Source organism: Tachysurus fulvidraco, chromosome 14 (assembly GCF_022655615.1).
Source record: "Tachysurus fulvidraco isolate hzauxx_2018 chromosome 14, HZAU_PFXX_2.0, whole genome shotgun sequence".
NCBI classification, from domain to species: Eukaryota; Metazoa; Chordata; class Actinopteri; order Siluriformes; family Bagridae; genus Tachysurus; species Tachysurus fulvidraco.
The window spans coordinates 16,594,115-16,602,516 of NC_062531.1; the positions used below are offsets into that span (position 1 = coordinate 16,594,115).

General features: G+C 39.7%; 1 protein-coding gene across 8 annotated transcripts in view; it reads right to left on the bottom strand.

The window, feature by feature from the left end:
* Positions 1-309, bottom strand: part of gapvd1 (GTPase activating protein and VPS9 domains 1) — a 114,288-nt gene extending 113,979 nt beyond the window's left edge. For 3 of the 8 annotated variants that reach the window (XM_047799731.1, XM_027171031.2, XM_027171030.2), the window contains exon 1: positions 87-304. The gene's annotated coding sequence lies outside the window, so the exon portion shown is untranslated. Of the gene's footprint in view, positions 1-86 lie in introns of all 8 variants that reach the window. The other 5 variants (XM_047799733.1, XM_047799732.1, XM_047799734.1 and 2 more) reach the window with 4 other exon arrangements.
* Between the last annotated feature and the right edge of the window lie 8,093 nt (positions 310-8,402).

Here is an 8,402-nt window from a genome sequence, read left to right on the forward strand (position 1 = left end):
AGTGTATTTACGAGACAATTAAACAGGCAACAGCCATGCTAGTAGCTAATAGCATGACTGGGCATGAGTAGACCTGCACAGCTTACCAGCACGAAGACAGGAATAATTATGGCCTTTGGTGACGACGGGTCCTTATTTGAATTCGTTGTTCTGGGTTCCAGAGTCCTATCAAAGACGGTTTATTGCTCTACCGTTGGTTAAAATGCACAGCAAGACTTTCGAGACCGCTAGCAAAATCTGTCAGCGTCAAACGTAATTTTGCGCGTGCGTATTTGCTTTATTCGGCTTACGCTACTTTCATGACCAAGTGGGAGCTGGGAATTTTCTGTCTTCACAGTAGGAAATGTCAGTTTGAACAGCTTTCCATCTAGTAAATCTTACTCGAAAAATTCCTGGGAGCTCCAAGTTCTCCGATTTGCTATTCAGTGACGTCAATTAACGTAATTTTGCGGGTTTTAAGCCTTTTTTTGTTTGTTTTTCTTTATATTTGAAACAGTTAAATGCGATTATATAACGATTAAATTTAAATGGCTAGTTGATGCCTTTATAATTAAAACTTTGAATAATTTTAAATTACCTTTCTGCATGATATTTTGATCAAACTGCTTTTTAATGTAATTTCGGCATTTAACACTGAATTATTACATCCACTTTAGAAATAAATTAAGCAAAAAGTTTTTAATTCCAGTTTCATACAGATTACAGTGAGTATTCATTTTATTTTCGATTTCAGACTTCAGAGTTCTAATATGGGAAGTAATGATTTGGAAAATTTCGAGTTCCAACTTGTCATGACTGCAGTATTATCACGGAAGTGAGAAGTCAGCGCTCAGAATGACGTAGTGTGTCGACCTGTGTGTTCGCGTTACAAAGTAGGCTTGATAGTTGTCAAGATTTATTTATTTGTTTGTTTGTTTGTTTGTTTAAAAGATTTTACCCAAAATAATCTAATAAAAAAGCTTGAGCTTTGACTATTGTAGGTAGACTACTTTTACAGAAGGGGTGAGACAGGCATTAGTGAATTATTTGTCAAATTTATTTGGAGGACTAAAAATTGTCATTTAATGAAATACGTTTTCGGTATATAAGAAATTAATTAGTAGTTGCTTTTAAAATTACACTTTTACAGTGAAATGGCTAAGAAACAGATGAACTACTATTGAAATAATACTCATTGTGAGCAGAGCACAAGACATTACCAAAGCCACTCACAACACTGTCCCACCACCTGTCCCCAAGCTGAAGTCCCAATTCACCCTCCCAAGCAGCCTTTGTTTTTGGTGGAATTTTGGGCACAAAAATCCAGAATAGATCTCAGAAACAGCACCTTTTTGTTGTGAATTATAAGTAAGCAAACTTTCCCACTGTTGGAAATGCTTGAAAAAATCTAAAGAGGTGATGGGCGGGTAGCCCATACAATGATGAAAAATTAGCAAGTATAAGTCAAGAAAACAGTAATGCCAGAACAACACTAGACTTACATCTCTGAAGTAATGATTTACCCACCATGGGATATCCCCCAGACCAAATTAAAGAATTACTAATTTTATCTAATGAGTTAAAGAGGTGCTTAGGTAAGATCAATGAGATTGTTAAAAATAAAAAAGAAATTTAGGCAGAACATTAATTGTAATATAATTAATCTTCCCAATCAGAGACAAAGACAGACTATTCCATCTCTGAAGATCAGACTTCATCTTAGTTACAAGTTGAGTAAAGTTATCAGAAAAAAGACCTGATAATGTATGTCATATTAATACCAAGATATTTAAATCCAGTGGGACTGATTTTGAAGGGCATGTCCAGATGCTTAAGTTGCAAAACAGTTGTGTTGATTGGAAAACATTCAGAGTTTAGACAGAACCTCCCTCTTAGGAACACCTCCTGGTGTTCTTTTAGGTGGTCAGAACCATGGTCTTAGAGCAGGTGAGTCAGTATGAGTACAGTGGAACTCGCTGATGAGTTAGGGGTCAAGGAGGTTGTGGGCAGAACTGTAGCCCTCCCAATCAACAAGGTAGTGGAGCAGACCTCTTCTAAGGCATGGGTCTGTTCACACTGAACATGTGGCCAATAACCTAGAAATCACCAGGAAGTGTTTCTAAGTGTTTCTTCACTCAATTACTTTGACAGCTCAGTGAGATGTACCAAACTCTGTACCAAGTACCAAATTGTTCTGCCTCTGTTGCCATTGCTTTCTCTGTGTATAACCATTGCTTGTTTTTTGCTGTTTGTTTTGTATTTTTGTTTTGTTATTGTACCTTTTGGTTTTCTTGTTGTGATTGGTGCCAACGGTTTTGGATTGTTTGCTGTGTAATGTTTTTAATAAGTTTTATTATGTTGGCATTGTAAAAGCCAACATTCTGTTTTCCTATTTAAGCTTAGACAAAAATTTATCAAGAGAAACTCCTCCTAGGTCTTTCGAGCCACATGCACCAAATTCGGATATGTTGTAGAATCTGGTCTGAAGATGTATGCTATTACTTTTCTAAGCAATCTGAGTACCGGTACTTCCGGTACCAGGTCTCAAAATGGCCTTTTTTCCCATAGACTCCCATTATAAACTTTGGGGGTTTATAACTCGGCAAGCTTTCGAACTATCTTCACCAACCTCGGCCAGCTCCTTTAGGGTGATACTCTGAACAAAATTTTAAATTGGTGTATCGACTGGCCACGTGAAAATAAAAAAATTGCACAACATGGACTTGTGACATATCAAAACACTCATCACAATGAGGAGAACTACCTCACAAGTTTTCTGGTCACATCACGTGACGTCACAAAAAAATAATTAGCACAATATGGACATGTGAAATATCAAAACACACAGCACAATGAGGGGAACTTCCTCAAGAGTATTACCTCCAAATGTTTTGGCACCCTAGCTTTATGTCTACTTGCTTCCAAAAGTAACACTGACCCTTATGTCCACCCGTCTCCAAAAAACACTGGCCTTTGCGAATACTTGCATCATCAAAGCCAACCTCAAAGTTTGTCGCGACAAACTTTACAAATCTAGTTATATTATAGGGTTCAAGTGAGGGCTCTGGCTGGGCCACTTTAGGACATTCACAGAATTGTCCCTAAGCCATTCCTGTTTTATATTGCATTATGGTTGTTGTGATGTTGGAAGGTACACCTTAAGCCCAGTCTGAGGTCTTGAATGCTGTGGAACAGGTTATTATTAAGTATATCTCTGTACTTTCATTTATTCAGCTTTCCTTTAACCCTGATTAGTCTCCCAGTCCCTGGTGCTAAAAAACACCATAACAGTATGATGCTACCACCACCATGTTTCACTGTTGAGATGCTATTGTGTAAGTGATGGGTGTTGCCTGGTTTCCTCTATACATAAAATTTAGAGATGAGGCAAACAGTTCAATCATTCAATCACTTCAAGCATGTGTTTTGAACTGAGGAGGTTCCACTGTGTAATAAATCCCAGATTGGTGGAGGGCTGCAGTGATCGGTATCCTTCTGGAACTTTGTCCCATCTCCACACAGGATCTCTGGAGTTGAGTCAGAGTGATAATCAGGTTCTTGGTCACCTCTCTTTTTGAGGCCCATTGCTGATGCAGTATAATTACCTTGTGTATTGTTGCCATGCTCAGTCTTGCCATGTTGTGTGATCTCAGTTTTAAGCTTACTATCTACAGGGCTGTCAAGTGTCACGCATTGAGAGTGACAGTCACGCATTTCGGTCTTTTGTCACACTCTCCCGCCACACATCTTTCTCATGCAGAAAAGCTTTTTGACTATTTATCATATATTTAATATGCCGTAGCGCCCAAAATGTATCAGTCCGCACCGCTGTCTCTATGGAACCAGGCAGGAATCAAGCTCGTCACCTGGAGTTCTTAGTTGAGCCTGACACTTATCAGCCAATCAAAAAAAGAGGCTACACAATCAGAAAATAGCACTATCTGAGTAAGATTTAACAAAACAACCAATAAAAAAACATATTCATTAGAGAGGTTATTTTCGATGGACAGTTTGAACAAAACCTCAACACGAAACAGCTTGTCTCTGGATGGGACATTGTCCTCAGTCCTGACCCTAAAAATGGCTGGGCTTGAGCCAAACTGTTTTAAATGGGAACAACATTACAAATGATAAAGGAGCCCAAAAAGGCAACAAACACTTACAATAAACAAAACCAGTCATAATCTCTCTCTCTCTCTCTCTCTCTCTCTCTCTCTCTCTCTCTCTCTCTCTCTCTCTCTCTCTCGCACACACACAAATTAATAAATGGAAATTGAACAATTACTTTGTATTTGTTTAAATTGTGGTCAGTGATCCTTACCAAACACAACACTCCCATTGTTTTTTTATTTATTTTTAATTGTCAGGAGGGGTGTACCTGCTTTTTTTTATTTCTTTTTGTGTGTGTGTGTGTGGGGGGGGTCGCACTGGGGAGATGTCACGCCTGCCTGTCTTCAAAACTTGACAGCCCTGTATCGATAAATATAATATATTTATATTTAACATGTATAATATATTTAATATATATTTTTAAATAATTCTTAATTTACAGCATTTATTTACACCTGTCTAAAAATTGAACAGTACTGTATGTTTGTAACTACCCAAAGCAATGACTAGCTTAGTACTTAACTGATTCCCTTAAGTGCTTTTACAAAAAAAAGAATTCAAATGTAGACACACAGCCATTAATGTCTTAACCACTGGCCACAAAAGTGAGTACACCCCTAAGTGAAAATGTCCAAATTGGGCACAATTAGCCATTTCCTCTCCCCGGTGTTATGTGACTCATTAGTGTTTCAGTTGTAAATGGGGAGCAGGTGTGTTAAATTTGGTGTTATCACTTTCACGCTCTCATACTGGTCACTGGAAGTTCAACTTGGCAAAAAATGGCTAATAAGAACTCTTTGAGGATCTGAAAAAAGTTGCTCTACTTAAGATGGCGTATTCTCCAAGAAGATTTCCAAGACCCTGAAACTGAGCTGCAGCACGGTGGCCAAGACCATACAACAGTTAAACAGAACAGGTTATGGGACTCCCAGGGCCTCTGACGAGACTACCCATAATAGCAAACTAAACAAAAATGAAGACAGAAGGTTACACAGAACACTAATTGGAACCATAACTGTACAATTACTGCAGGGCTTTGTAAGAAAAAGCTCTGCCTCCTGCTGTAGCATTTACTCCTTGAGATACCAACAAATAGCCTGTGTAGGAAAAACTCATCTGCAGCCAAAATTGGCCCTCCTGTAATCTAACTATTAGTTAAAACATTAAGTCTAATTTGAAGTTCAAAGAAGAAATTATAAGCCAAACTCATGAAGACTTATTCACTTTATTTGCAGTCACAAAGAAATACCATCGAAATACCGCTGGCTACTCTGGCCTTATATACAGTTCAGACTTTCCCACTTTTTTCCACTCTTGCCTTCACTTTATGAATCAAAATTCTTCTCATGTACTCTTTCAGGTGGCCTCCAGACATTTTCCGTTATGTCTAAATGGTCACTGTTTTCTCTATATACCTTGTTACCTAAATGTTCCATTATTTTTGAACTTTTAGGCCCATTCCCACTTTCATCAGTCTATAGGCTCATTCCTGTCATCAGACAATGATGTTTGTATGTTGTCATCTGTGCTGTAATCTTTCTTCTTACTCTGACCCTCTTGTCAACACTACTCTCATTCTGCCATGTGTATGTAAGTTCTCCCTTAAACTTGGAAGTTTAATGATTACCAACATTTTTTCCTATATGGTTCTCTTTCTGTCCTGTTTCTTAAGATAGCCTTTAGTGTTGTTACCAGTAGCTTATTAGCTGAATATACTGAATGCACAGGGCCTGTTTATGTGAAAAGGGGCCATAAATGCTTAATGAAATGCACTGAACCTATGTGATTGTTCCAGCTGCAATTTCTCTGTCGGTTGAGCGTTCCTGGCCCTCTCACTGAAATCATTATTCATTACACTTAAGATTTGTAGAGTCATGGTCTATGCATTGATTCTTCTGCTGCTGAGAGGGTTGATGTCTCTACCCAAGCTTCTACTTTTACTACTCAGGCTACTCATACTCCTTCCACATCCACAAGCAAACAAGCTACTCAAGCTTCATGGCATAAGCTCCATATACTTCACCTTTACCTTCTTTTTTACTTTAGTCCTTACCTTTCCTCTTTTCTACTTCATATAATTTTACCATACAATTTCCCACACCTGCATCTTTTCCAAGGATAGGAAATGTGGATAGGAGAGGAGTGATGTGTTCATACCTTCTGGTTCTAGTTAGGACTCAAACTGCTGCTTTCTGGACTAATTGGAACACAGACAGCATATGTCTGGCTGGATGTGGTTCTAGTACAAGCACTTCTGTCTTGTCAGAATTAAGCAGGAGGAGGTTTGTAAGTATCTATGTCTATGTCTTAAGTATCTATGTTTGTAAGTATCTATGTCCTTTACACATTATTAAATCTTAAGGAAGTGCATTTCATCTGGCTTTGCTTCAACATAATAATAACTGTGTCCATCCGCATAACAGTGAAAGGTAATACAATGTTAAAACACTACCGATTTAGTGTGGCACCAATTTAGTGTGACACTCTCTGCTTTAAGTGGTCTGTGCTGTTATTAAACCAGGAATCTATTTTTCCACCTAATTACTAATCTACTAATTGGAGATCCATTATCTAGGGAGTAGTGAAACAGTAACTCTAAATACTTAGTTGCCTGATATAGTTCTGTAGGGTCAGATGATGATCAAATTATGAATGATAATTCCGTGTCACTATTGGTAAAACAGTAACATAAAGTGCATATATCATATCGAAGACATTTTAAATGAGACCAGATAATAGTTTATAAACCTCCTGCAGACCAAGACTGTGGAAAGTGTTTATATTTTATGTGTGTAAATGTTTAAAATAGGTTGGACATAACTGCTTTTCTTAGATTATATTCAGAATTATGAATATTAAAAGAGATCTAATGTGTAACAGTCCTAGATTTGGAACAAAGGTGCTGGCCATGCTGTCTCGAGACGCGTGGATAAAACAGACCCACATGCCGAGTAGCTTAACGAAAACAGGTTTTAATAACTTTAAAAACACGAAACATAGACACAGACTAGCGACAGGACAACAACAAAAGACAACAGGAGAAAACAAAAGGTGACTGAACAAAACAAAGGATTCCGCGCTGCTCAAGGCAATGTGGTTAACTAAATACTATTAATAATTATCAGACACACTAAATACTAATAATAATTATCAGACACATGAGGGACAGGTGTGCAGAGGCAGGGAGGAAGATACAAGTGCGGGGCAGACACGTGAACACAGAACGTAAACAAAAGCACATGACCAATGTCCGGGCTGACTCCCGATGCACCAATCTGTCTTGACAGTCCCGACGGGTTCCAGGAGGGGGGAGCAAGGCACATGGCGAGGCAGGTGGGGGGAGCAAGGCACACGGCAGCATAGCTAGAGAGAGCCAAGCAACGTCCACAGCCAAGCAGGAGGGCCGAGCGATGTCCACAGCTGAGAAAAAAATTCCTCCACAGAACAGAAAAATCAACAGAAAAAAATCCAAAGGGGCACAACACGGGCCTGCAAGACCCCCTGCAGACAGGAAGTGGAAGTCCTCCACGGAAACTGAATGTGAAGCGACGCCCCCCACCGGACAGGTGCGGGCGATGTCACAGGACACCAAAGAAAAAGAAAAAAAACTCGGGCTGGTGACATGGCCCACAACCAGGAAGTAAGGCAGCAAAATGCAGACCGATGTCACCAAAACCACGAAGTCCAGGGGGAAAAAAAATCCACTGAGAAAAAGAAAATGCTCACACAATCGGCCGGTCCAGGTTAAAGCTATCCTGCTGGGTCCTGATCTGAATCCTTCTGTCATGAGACACAGGGATAAAATGGACCCACATGCAGGATATCTTAAAGAAAACAGGTTTTAATGACTTAAAAAACACGAAACATAGACACAGACTAGCGACAGGACAACAACAAAAGACAACAGGAGAAAACATTAGGTTACTGTCGTAACCCCGGTTCTCTGAAACATCGAGTGGAGAGATCCACCTATGGGAAGGGCATCCGTTCCTGACCTCTACAGAAGCATCCAATTGCACCAAGTCTGGCTTGACAGACAGGAGCGCGTGCCAAAGGCAGGTAAGGTAACGCCCCTTACCCGAGTGCATAATGCACCTGCACGCGCTGCCTTTCCTCAGTGTACATATTCGCTTCTCGTGCAGCAAGCGGGGCAAACTTGGTGGATCTCTCCACTCGATGTTTCAGAGAACCGGGGTTACGACAGTAACCTAATGTTCTCTTTCATCATCTCGTGTTCAAGATCCACCTATGGGAGATATAGACAACTCCCCGGTTGCCCAATACACTCACAGCGAGGCCCTGTAAGCCAGAGG